The sequence below is a fragment of the Acipenser ruthenus genome, chromosome 6 (genome assembly GCF_902713425.1).
Source record: "Acipenser ruthenus chromosome 6, fAciRut3.2 maternal haplotype, whole genome shotgun sequence".
NCBI lineage: Eukaryota > Metazoa > Chordata > Actinopteri > Acipenseriformes > Acipenseridae > Acipenser > Acipenser ruthenus.
The window spans coordinates 1483611-1496669 of record NC_081194.1 but is presented as its reverse complement, the minus strand read 5'-3'; the positions used below and the strand labels follow the sequence as shown (position 1 = coordinate 1496669).

At 40.5% G+C, this 13059-nt stretch overlaps 1 protein-coding gene across 3 annotated transcripts in view; it reads right to left on the bottom strand.

Moving 5' to 3' along the window:
• LOC117411164 (protein phosphatase 1B) overlaps window positions 1–13059 on the bottom strand; it is a 56797-nt gene that overhangs the window by 30820 nt on the left and 12918 nt on the right. The window contains exon 1 of one of the 3 annotated variants that reach the window (XM_059024814.1): window positions 7847–8022. The exons of the other annotated variants lie outside the window; for them this stretch is intronic. The gene's annotated coding sequence lies outside the window, so the exon portion shown is untranslated. Of the gene's footprint in view, window positions 1–7846; window positions 8023–13059 lie in introns of those variants that run through there. 3 annotated transcript variants of the gene reach the window in all.

The following is a 13059-nucleotide window of genomic DNA, read 5'->3' as shown; positions in this document are numbered from 1 at the left end:
CTAATTTCTTCGGATCTGGAATTTTCAATACTTATTACATCATGAATCATGTACATGGGCCCTTTAAAACCAAGTCTAAAGTACAGTACCTATAGACAATGTATCAGGGTAGATGCAGGTATAGTGGCTTCTTTGCAGATTGTGTCCAGTTACAATTTTCTATTTGTCATGTGAGGAAGTACCAATACTAAAAAAGTGAATTAACTAATTACATCAAAAGACGCAAACCACTGATTTGATTAGAGACCATTATTGTGGTCCGAAACGTAGAGCAAGACCAAATATAATAACCCAGTGAGATACTTGGAATCCTACATACTGTACATCAATTATACGGGTTTGTAAATCTGCCACAAATAAATTGTCAAAAGCGTAAACAATGTAGTTTAGTTACAAGAATCTGTGAAGTCCTAGTATGTAGGCTAGTGCTTTTGGGTTATGAATGATGATTTAGCTTAGCATCCCTAGATCTCTCTCAAACTCGGACGATGGGTGGTCCCAGTCTGGTGTACTGACAGTCTTATGAAATCTCAACTGCACTATGTTGTCATTTTTCAGTAGGATTCTGGGGAAGAGAAGCACGCTGCTCTTACTTGTGGGCTTGTCAAGCTCGAGGTTAAATGCTTTTCTGCTTAACAGTCTACTACACTGTAATACTTGTCATTTACCTCTCCAGTCAGGCAAGTAATTACACATCCTCCAGTTTACCTGCTGTAAGTCAAGTTTCTTTTCTCATCAGCACAATTTTAACTTGTTTAGCTGATCATGTTCCTCATACCTTGTGCATTTCTTCTAGAATTATTATTATTATTATTATTCATTTCTTAGCAGACGCCCTTATCCAGGGCGACTTACAATTGTTACAAGATATCACATTACACATTATACAGTTATCACATTATTTTTTAAGCATTATTAATTAAGCAGTGTCCAACTTTCTAGTAGGTTTATGATTATTCTTTAAACTGACATGTACCTTGGCACAGTACGTACTTCATGAATGCATGCCCACTAACCCTCATCAGACCTAGGAATACAATGAAAGTAGCAGTTTTAAGCTGCTTCCCATGAACCTTAACTGTAAGAACATTATCTGTTTCCAAAAATAGAAGCATTAATGTGTTACCTTTCTAAACTGGGCTGCAATGAAATCCAGCTCAGACCAAACACAGAATTAACAACATGGTCACTTTCTACAGTTCAGGAGTTAACAATAAACTCCCTGAAAGCAGCACTGTACTGTAATCTGAATTCACCAGACAGTGCAGGGGTGTGCAGTTTTTGAAGAAAACCTGTTGTCCAAAGGGACAAAATGCTAGAAAAATCTACTTGTCCTTCTTAAATCTACTTGCACCCTCCTCGTTGCACAAAACACACACAAAAAAGTAGAATATAACTTGTAGGATTTTGGTTTTATTTAACAGCGAACACAATCAATCAATTAGTGATTAACAGGGGCGGATCTAGTCTTGTAGCTCGACAGGATCACTAAATTCTTCAAAATACACAAACGGTTCACTGTGACCCCACCTCACCTCAACAAAGGTATAACATACTTCAAGGAAATGTTTCTTTCAGTGCAGTTTGGAACACATTTGCTGGTAAATCTAAGTAACATACTAACAGTACAACTATAATAAGCAATACTTGGGAATTATTCAAATACAAAAATAGCTTCTGCTTGTTTTTCTCTACAAGCTGAATCCAGCTCCTGATGTACAGTGTGAAATTATTACCAACTATTACTGCTGCTTTGTGGAATTCTGATTTTTCTTGACGTTCTTTCAGTTGTTTTTTTTTACTTTTTAAACTCCTACAAAGGAGATATAAAGTCCCATACCCGTATGGCTTTTTTTTTTTATTATTATTTTTAGGGAGGACAACATTCTTTCTCTGCACTACTCACTGAAAAATAAATACATAAATTAATTCATACATAAAACATTGCCATGAGATTTACAGTCTATTTTATTTTAAAAATAATAAAATATTGTACAGAATCTCATAAGCATTTCATTTGTATCATTATAAACATATTTGACAATCTTCATGTTTTAATAGTTTCACAAATCGATGGATTGTGCATTATTGGATGTCCAATAAATAACTAATAGCGCTTCTGTTAAACTACATGTGAATATTGTATTCCATTTATATGGATTACCTGTAAAATAATAGGATTTTCAATCAAATATAAACAAGTAGCTATGGTGACATCACCGATAAATTATGCAAATGAGTACCATCAAAGGTTCGAACCTTCCTTCGGTAATGTGTTCCGAACCTTCGAAGGTCAAAATGTAGTTCAATCATTCATTCCGGGGGGCGGGGGGGGTCAAACCCCTTAAACCAGCTCCTAGCTACACTACTGCTTCTAGCTGTCAGCCTCTCCGAACACGCTACGGCACGGAGCGGCTGATTTTATTCCAAGTCTTGGATTTCAAATTCCGCTGTGGCACAGGACACCAGCCTCCTGTTCATTCAGAGGATTCCCTATCGGAGGCTAAACCCTGTAACATCTGGGGTGGGGGGAGAAGACTGACCGCTTCCACGTATTCTAACTGCTGCAGCTTGGGACACAGCTGGGCTCCAAGTTCTGACCTCGCTTTGGTTTGTGCCTGCAGATTCCCCTCCAGTAAAGATTTCCAGCTGGAAACGTAGGGTTACAAGTCATTGCTGGATTACAACTAGCACAGAGAGGGTGATCAGTAGTACTTCAGGACAGACACACATGCCAGGAACAGCGCAGCCTGATCCACAGTTTGACCAACCTCACAGATTTGCTGGTTTTCCATTGCCTTGCCTGTTAATGTATTCTCACACACTCCCTCTCAGCAAGCAGCCCAGTCCCTGCCCTGTTCTTCGTCTTCAGAGTTTTGCACCACAATAATCTATTCCACAGGGGTGGCTATTGCAGAACAGTTTCACCTATTCCAGGTTTTACTACAAGCTTTATTAGCCTGTGCATAGGTAAGAAGCTCAGGTGTGTCTTATTAAACTCATAGTAAAACATGGGGATGGATCAAACTGCTATGCAATGAGAGACTTATTTCCACCCCTACTCTAAGTGACAAAAAGGAGCCTGCCGTTTCAAAGAGTCACAGAAAGGCTCAGACGTTTCACAGAGTCACAGGAAGGACTCGGTTAGGCCCAGTTAGCCCTCCTTTGATCATGTCACATTATTAGTATTTGTGAAAACAAAACAGAAAAATAATGTGTCATTATAAATGCATGACTAATGCTTTCCAAATCATCTGCATCAGACCAGGCATGAGTGCTAATAAAACACACGAAAGGCACTGAAGCTATGACTCTGACCTGTTTTTGGAAAGACTTCAGGTGTGTTGAGGTTGGCGCCAGCGTGACCCTACTTCCCATCCTATTACATCAGCGTTTCTCCTCGATTTCTGGTAAATTTAACATCTTCCACTTCTTACCTCACTGCAATTACTTGAGTAATAATAGTAGGATCAACCACCTCTGGTTCTGTGGCTGTCATTGTTTGGTATTATTTTGAGACCGGATATCCTTTCCGTATTTTTGTCCAGCATACTTTTCAGGATTGGTTTTTCTTTCACTGAACAGCAACATGGAATTCAGAATTAAGAAGGAATTTGGTTTTCTTTTTTTTGTAATGAATTAAACACATTTTATTTACCCAATTTTGCCTCGAACCACCCAGTATGAAATTTAAGAACTCCATGCATCTTAAGTGTTTCTTGGAAGTTTGTATCAGTATCCTTTTACCAAAGAAATGCAGAAAACCTGCAAATGTGAACATGCCCATGTGTGGGTGGGTGCTTTAAGAAACTTGCATGCTAAAAGTTTAAAGTTTGTTTATTATTTAGCAGATACCTTTATCCAAGGCAACTTACAGAGACTAGGGTGTGTGAACTATGCATCAGCTACAGTCACTTACAATTACGTCTCACCCGAAAGACGGAGCACAAGGAGGTTAAGTGACTTGCTCAGGGTCACACAATGAGTCAGTGGCTGAGGTAGGATTTGAACCGGGGACCTCCTGATTACAAGCCCTTTTCTTTAACCACTGGACCACACAGCCTCCTGTAAAGTGATTTCCTGTGTTGTGTATATTTAGGTTTGTAACGATAGAACAGTTAACAGACAAACATTTTAATACGACGACTAGAATTGAAACCACTAGGAAAAGCTGCTTAACATTTCTAGCAGTTAAGGTGGGGTAACAAAGATGCTGCAGTGTGTTGTATCGCCATGGTTACCCTGCTCGAGTGGCAGTTTGTGGTTTCCAAGGTTGCAGGAGCTCTTCAGGCTGTGTAAGCTGACCCTGCCTGAAAGCCACATTAGATAGTTTCCCAGCTCACAACATGCAGAACTGCCAGCAGTGTATTTTCAAACAGCCTAAACGCTAGCTTCCTGTTTGACTGCTAGACTTCAGGACACGGTAGATAATTAAAAACATCAAAACCCTGATGGGAAATAAAAACAACACCACCGAAACTAAGAGCCAGATGAATTGATGGATTTGATAAACATTCCCAAATAATAGCAACACGATTTGGCTGCATCAGCTGTAAATAAACATTAGAGACAGTGATAAGTAAGGAGAGGACAATGACCTCCACCTGCTGTAGGACAAGCGTTGAAGGAGGAACTTGCACTGTACACGACACTGTCGAGTATCGGCACAGCTGAACACAGTGCTTGTTTAACTACAACATTTCTTCTCACTGTTACTTTTCATCTATTGCTGTACGCAATGCTGACAGAGCAGTACAAACAGAATTCCCCATCTATTAATATTGTACTAAAGAGTGGACAGCTTCTGAAAGTACTGTACACCAGGAAACTGCAGTTGTAAAGTGAATTCTAACCCGGCTTCCAGACCTTCCGAGCCTTTTTTTTGGTTTGTTTTAAATAAATTTAGAATCTCCAATTATTTTACCCCCGATTTTTCTCCCAATTTGAAATGCCAAATTATTATTATTATTTCTCCTTTACCACGGCGATTCCCCACACAGCTCAGGGACCCGAGGCTCAGTGGGCGTCCTCCGATCTCACGGCCCAATCAGCATCTTTTTACACCCAGGAACTCGAAAGCGGATGTCTGCAGGCTACCAGCCTCTGGAGGACAAAGACCAGCCCAGCAAATCTCCACCCCCAAGCTCACTCGGCACCTGGCCTGTAGGGGTCGCCGTAGAGCGGTGAAGAAAAACAGTCTAAGTCAGATCCCACCTCACCAACCCCGGGAGCGCCAAAGCCAATGCGGCACCCCCACGGAATCCCCAGCAAAGACCGGCTGCATGGCACAACCAGGATTCGAACTTGCGATCTCTGGTTGTATGACTCAACCTGCACGCCACCCGGGAGTGCTTTAACCAGGTGAGCCATTCGTGGACCCCCTTCCGAGACGTTTCTAGTAATAATACACAGGCTTAATTGGTGTATCATCAGGGATGGAAGTAAGACTCCCATTGCATTGCAGTTTGATCAATTTCTTACTACGAGTTTAATGGCACCTGAGCTTGTTACCTATACACAGTGGCTAATAAAGCACATATTCAAGCCTGGAATGGGTGAAACTGCTATGCAACAGGAGTCTTATTTCCATCCCTGGAGTGGCAGTCATTAGGGGAAGCAGCTGGTTGGTTAGTAACAGGAAAGGTGTTGAAGGTGTTGTACAATTCCACTCTCCAGGGGAAATGACCAAGGAAGTCCAAGACAGAGACTGGTTTAACACAGTACCGGACATCATGTTTAAAACGAACACACGCCTGCTATAACAATGGAAGTGAACAAAAAACGGACACTAAAAATCACTACATGCATTGCGACACATATTACAGAGCTTGAGCATTTTCAATGAACATGATGCTTTAACATGGAGCTGCAGTACATGTGGGTCTAGTTAGCATTTCAAAACGATCATCTTACACTACAATGGAAATCAAAAGATTAGCAGCCTGGCGCCATGTGTTCTGTTCTTCCAAAATCACTACAGCATGTACCAGCATCGTCTTCAGATCCCACTTTCAAACTCAATTTCTTCAAGTCTGTTTTTAGAAACACAAGCTCTCCATAGCATGACGGGGGGCTCCAATCTTCTACAGTACAGGACTAATCTTGTTCAGGGCTTCCCCTCACACATGCAATCCATGTGATTTTAAAATTCAACTTGCTTTCCAGCGCGCAACACTGTACAGTTCACTCACTTGAGATTATTAGTCCAAGTAACACGTTAAAGAATTATAATTAACAGTATTGCTCACAAAAATAACAAAAACACAGAACAGCTAACAATAAAATCATAATTACAGTTCTAATCCTGTTATTACTTTATTAAATATTTATTAAAATATTATTTTGTGCTTACTGGTTTTGCGGCTATCGGAGTTAATAACCACAGAATTGAAATCTGCAAGTCCAGCACTTTGTTCTTCACACCAAATTCCTCTCAGCCTAACCTGTTGATGTTGACAGCTGTAGGATCAGTTGACACTCCTAGACCAGAGGATATAGGATGGGATTACAGTCCTCGGTGCTATTGATTTCATCAATGAAAGGATTGTGGGAGGCTGTCGCTCGCAATACACTTGCATGACTTCAATTGTATTCTAAACTTGTATTTACTGAAATGCTTTTAGGATTATGAACTTGACTATAAACAACTTATTCTTAACCCAAAACAGAAAGAAGTAAAACTCTTAATACCAACATTTACTTAAGGTTTTTCTTATTTACAGCAAGATGCCAAAGACGCACACAAAAAACAACAGCTTGTCAATCGCTACATAACACAGAAACAGAGAAAGCATGGTTTTAGTTCCTATTCATGATTCTATGTCAAGCATTCTCTCTCTTTCTGCCAATTCTGCTCCTGCGGATCCAATAATGCAGTAGATATTGGTGTTCACCTGTGACTTCAGTTTTATGAATATCACTGTCTCTTCCGAACTCTTGACCGGTAGTATAATTTTAGGACATCTGAAGTGAGGGAACAAACTTTATGGTTCAGCCAGCTGCCAGGTACAGCATTGATTTATAGAGGGCACTGGCTTTCACCTGCTTCGTGCTGCAGAGGTCACTGGGAGTCAAGCCCCTGAAACTTTGACACAGGGTCATTCAAGTAGTGTTCAGAGAGAGCGAGACACTGTGCTGCTCTGAGAAGCAGCTATTTTACACACTCACAGGGAGGCGTCTTCTTATCACGTTAGGCAGGGATGGAAATAAGACTTCCATTGCATAGCAGTTTGGTCCATTCCTGGTTTTAATAAGACAGACCTGTGCTTATTACCTGTACTCAGTGACTAATCAAGCTTGTAATAAAGCCTGGAATGGGTGAAACTGCGATGCAATAAGAGTGTTATTTCCATCCCTGTTTGGAAGTTTGTATAAAATCTACAGCTTTTCAATAAATAAAATAATAAAACTGAAAATTCAAGGCAATTTCACCATGCAGAGTATGGCAGATTAGACAGGCAACCTATACATAGATCTATTTCTTTTAAAACTGAGCTCCAAACAAATAGTTTCATAATAAATGTTTTCCGAGATACTTACTGTAAACTATCTAAAAATAAAAATTCCTGCTGTTCGTGATTACAATCCATTTTAATACATTTTGCACTGTAACAGTATGCCTGGCAGAAATGCTGTGTACAGTACAAGATCATCCTCATCCCATAACATCCCATAGGATGCGCGATACTACTCCCAAACAATACAGCATTGTTGTAGTCTACAAATACCCAACTGAATCCAAAGAACGAAGGGCTGCATTCACAATGCACTGAGTGCAAGGCAGGCCTAAAGGGAAGCAGCGCTTTGTATCCGAGACCCTGTGGATTTCCAGCAGCACAGTACTTACCAAGGGGAAATTAAACACAGCTTTCAAAAGCCGCCAGAGATCACTTCCATCATGTGTTTTCAATACAGCATCATCATTTCATAACACCAGAGGGTTTTTTTTGTTTATTTTTCTTGCCGTGTTCAAGAACAGTTAATTCACAACCAAAAATAGACTGTGTGGGCTGCCAAGCAGCTTACTATTTGTCGAGGATTGTGCTGTGCTCCCTTGTTCTGCAGCAACCCCTACACACACACAGACCAGCACAATGATGTCATCCCTGCTCCAACTGTTCTCCAGCACTGCTCATGTGCAAGAGTCTGGAATCACCACACTGCAGCCCACTGAAATGAAAGTGCAATTCATACCCGTACAAAGCTGCATGTACACTATGCTACTGCGAGCTCAGGGTCATTTTATTTTATTTATTTTTTACTCAGTACCGCAATATAGTAAAAAAGTATTTAAATTCAACAACATTGTTTGATAAACGCAGATAGTAATCCACTATACAATAGGAGTCTTGTTCTGCCTTTCCATTCAAGTCGAATAATGCAGCATTCACAGCATTGATTTCTTATATATTTATTCTTTCTGGTTGATTAGATTAATTAACAAATGATTTATTAACCAATTGATTAACGCTAATTAAAATAAACAGAGTCATTAAATGATTAACATTAAACAGTTATTTATTTTGAACCCCTTCAGGTACACAGGGCGGTTCAAACAGTTTCATCTTAAAATACATTTGAGAGAGTGACTCAAGTATCAATCTGGATGAACAGATCCAACATCTGCCGGTAAATTTTAAACCCTGTTTCATGCACTTCATTGCAAAAATAAGAAAGTTAACATCATTTTATTTGTGGGACACATTTGTCCCTTTACCCTAAAGGATTAAGGCTGAAATATTTCAAGTGACAGAATACAGAGAAACCCTCATTCAACTAAAGCTACAGTAAAAAACAAACTACAACGCAGTGGCATTTTGCAAATCTGACTGCACAGAAGTCCAAAGGTGCCTCACAGCTCTACTCTGCTCCATATAAAATCATCCCAGACAACCTTTTCAAATAAGAGTTAGTAATATGTGTAGTTAAAGCCTCCCAGTGTCATACAGATATATGATGTGCTTTCAAAAGCCACTAAACATCTCAAGACAGTCAAACTGCTTCAAGTGTGCTGGTTCATTAAAGTTGGCTGATTTACTGTACAGCACATGCATTGTAACAGTACAGTATATTGCAGAATGTACAGCCCCAAACCCTAAACAAAGTTTTCAAAGTCACTAGACCCAATTGAATGTAATAGAATGTAATTCCTGTTCTGTGGGTCCTGCACTCAGAGCTGCTCATTCCAGAGCTCCTGTTTCCTTGCTTGTTCTGTGGGTCCTGCACTCAGAGCTGCTCATTCCAGAGCTCCTGTTTTCTTGCTTGTTCTGTGGGTCCTGCACTCAGAGCTGCTCATTCCAGAGCTCCTGTTTCCTTGCTTGTTCTGTGGGTCCTGCACTCAGAGCTGCTCATTCCAGAGCTCCTGTTTTCTTGCTTGTTCTGTGAGTCCTGCACTCAGAGCTGCTCATTCCAGAGCTCCCGTTTTCTTGCTTGTTCTGCGAGTCCTGCACTCAGAGCTGCTCATTCCAGAGCTCCTGTTTCCTTGCTTGTTCTGTGGGTCCTGCACTCAGAGCTGCTCATTCCAGAGCTCCTGTTTCCTTGCTTGTTCTGTGGGTCCTGCACTCAGAGCTGCTCATTCCAGAGCTCCTGTTTCCTTGCTTGTTCTGTGGGTCCTGCACTCAGAGCTGCTCATTCCAGAGCTCCTGTTTCCTTGCTTGTTCTGTGGGTCCTGCACTCAGAGCTGCTCATTCCAGAGCTCCTGTTTCCTTGCTTGTTCTGTGGGTCCTGCACTCAGAGCTGCTCATTCCAGAGCTCCTGTTTTCTTGCATGTTCTGTGTGTCCTGCACTCAGGGCTGCTCATTCCAGAGCTCCTGTTCCCTTGCTTGTTCCACTGTGCAGCTCTCAGGCATCCTGCCTAATAAACTCCTCTGGGGCATGCATGCCTTAAACAGTGCGGCTGATTTCATTTCTATTATTACTCCTCTTCTCGTAATCGAGACCCACAATTAGTCTACTTGCGGGCAGTCGCTTACAATCTCATTGCAGGAGACAATGGGAACCGAATTAGAAAGAAAAAAATAAGATATATTTTAAATGTAACTAATTATTGTAATTAGAAAATAAATAATAAATACTACCACTACTAGTAATAGTACAGGACCAGTCTCTGTGCCAGAATTATGGCAAATGAAACGACAGCAAAAATACTGATACAAGACCAAGACTGATTAACAGATCTTCACTGTTCAAATGTGATTAGAAAATTAAAGTTCCAGGAAATGTATAGAAAATGTGCAGTTTTGTGTCAACTGACGGTTTACAATATGCCCATCCTAAACATTGAGTCTTGTATTTCCCAGATTATTTGTGTAGAAGTGTCTATGGGGGAGGGGGGGATATCTGCATTCTCCATGGATGACATCATCTTCAATCTTGTCTTAAACTTCAAGGTGCGGTGCAGTACTACACTACAGACAGACAGCAGAAACATTTTAACAAGCTAACCTAATGGGTTAACGAAAACACAACTAGACACACACAGCAGTGGAGCAATGCGGAGCAGCTCAGTACTGCTAAAGGGTTTGTGAGTTTCTTTGGCTGTGAAGACGTGTGTGGTTTCACTTTGATTCACATGCTGTCACACAGCAAGAACATAACAATAAGAATAGCTGCCAAGTCAGGTTGTTTTCAATTATCCCCCAGCAGAAAAAAGGAAGACTGCACTATAATCCCTTTATAAAACGACACGCTGTTAAGGTTTCTCACCATCTAAAAATGGAAGACTGATTGAGAACATCGATTGGTAAATGTGTATAACTTCCCCAACAGAATGCACGCCCTGTGTATATACAGTGACTGAGCAGCCTTGCTTTAAATCCTGAATGAGTATACATGTCTAACAGAGCACCCGAACATATACAACCAAGAGACATTCTGTAGCTAACCCTTCTGTGCAACATACATTGCCTCACCAGAAACTAAGCCTTGCTGGCTGTCTAGTTTGAGTGCATTGACTGGAATAGTTTCCGGGTGGTGGCACACAAGCTCTGCAGCAGCAGCAGGTTATACATTCCCAGTAGCGCTGTTGCACACTGCAGCTCAGGAAAGCAATGCACGCAAAGAAAGGGAAAGAGGGAATTGTTCTTACAGGAAACACTAGCAGAGTGAACAACTCAATGCAAAGAATGCATGGAGCACAACTCTTAAAGTTCAAAAGCGGCAATTGCCACTCTTTGCCAGGTGTGATTCAGAAGGCAAACTTTGGAAAGGGCTGACAGGAGCTATTTTAAAATTGCTGACAGCTAGACAGCTCTCATGCAGTAAATCATCAGGGTGGAGAGCTAGTGGATCACTAATCTGGCTCTCATTATACTTGAGCCGTCTGAGGTCCAGCAGCTGAGTTTCAATATTGTTTTCTGTTTACAGCGCTGCATGTGCTGTATGTGGGCGGGAGGATGTGTCCTGATAATCAACTCGAGGAAAGACAGAGGCTATCAGGAAGATTCATCGTGACATACAGGTTTATTAACTTTGCATCGGTTAGAAACGGCTTTGAAATACAGCACCGCGGCAACAGAAAAAAATAACATTAAAAACCCAAGAGAAAATGTATTTTAAAAAAAACAATGCTACATACTTTCATCACTCCATTACGAAAACAGTTAAGTAAAACTGCCCTCTAAGGCTCCAAACTGTTCCTATTTCATACAATGAAAAATGAAAACCCAAGCACTGAAAGACAACCAGTACAGTGCATTACATGCAGGCTAAGGGAAGTAACTTTTTGTATTGGTTTTAGTTCACTTTCGCTCTGGTCCTGCCCACTGTCAAACTGTGATGCCACTTTCAGGCAGCACTCTGAACCCCTGATCCCATGTGCTGTATATCTGCTTTAGTACTGGCAAACAAAAGCTCCTTGTTTCCATGAACTGGATCCAGCAGCAGCTGGCATCTGAAATGACACAAAACACCACACAGGCCCTGAAAGAAGAAGAACGCATCAAGGCCACCTTTTGTGAAGCCACAAGTAAAATAACATTTAACCGTAGAATTAAATACAGCAACATTAAGCAATCCTTTTAAAAATGCATGAACCGAGATTTAAAAAAAAAAAAAAAAAAACACAACTGATCATAAAAATCATACGATTTCCTAGTGGCTTTCTGTACAGCAGGTCACATTGCTTGATTGCAGAAAGATCATTGGACACCAAGAAGCATAAATTTAAACTATATAAATATGTTTGTGAATGAGGTGAAACAAAAGATAGCACAGGTTTATATCATGTAGTTCAAGAGGTAAATCAAAAGTGTGCAATTATTTTGGAATCATAGCAAATGAAAATAATAAACATGTGACTGGATCCGTTGCTTGTAAAACTTGTCATGTTTTTGTGAACGACAGACGCAAAACTGGTACATTATCTCTGCGAAAACACAGGTGTAGCTCCCTTTCAACTGGTGGCACGAAAGGAATAGACAGGTATTTTATAGTAAAGTAAGAAGAGATAGTTAACATTTTACAATGTTAAAATATATGCAGAACACTAGATGAAGCTACCACGCTGTATAGCCTATTGTGTAATGTACTTACTGTACATTATGGTTTATGAAAACATTACGATAATATCAATCGAATTTGTCTGTTATTTGACAGTTGTATTAGAAATATCACAGTTTGCTGTGCATCAGTTACTGTGTCCTATTGACCTCACAAATCAGAATATACAGAACTCCCGCAAGACTCTTAAAAAAACAAGGTCTTGTTTTGACAGCCAATCCCCATGAAGTGCTGAGAGAGAAAGAGAGAGAAACAGCTCTCAAAAGCTGCATGTTACTAACTACATGGACTGTCATAGTAACACTTAACCCTTAAAGCAGCATCCACCAACAGCCCAGAGCTTTATGAAGTCTTCTGTTGCAATCTGAGAGAATCATGGTTCTTTTAAATGCAAGCTAGCAATTACTGTACAGCGCTGCTCGCTCTTCCTTCACATTTCAATAATTCACAAATTCAGTTAGTCCCCGATAACGCCGACTAGAAAATCTTACATTAACTGCACTTTACTGAGCAAGCCTTCACTGATTCACAACCCTGGATATTTACAGATGTTGTGACACT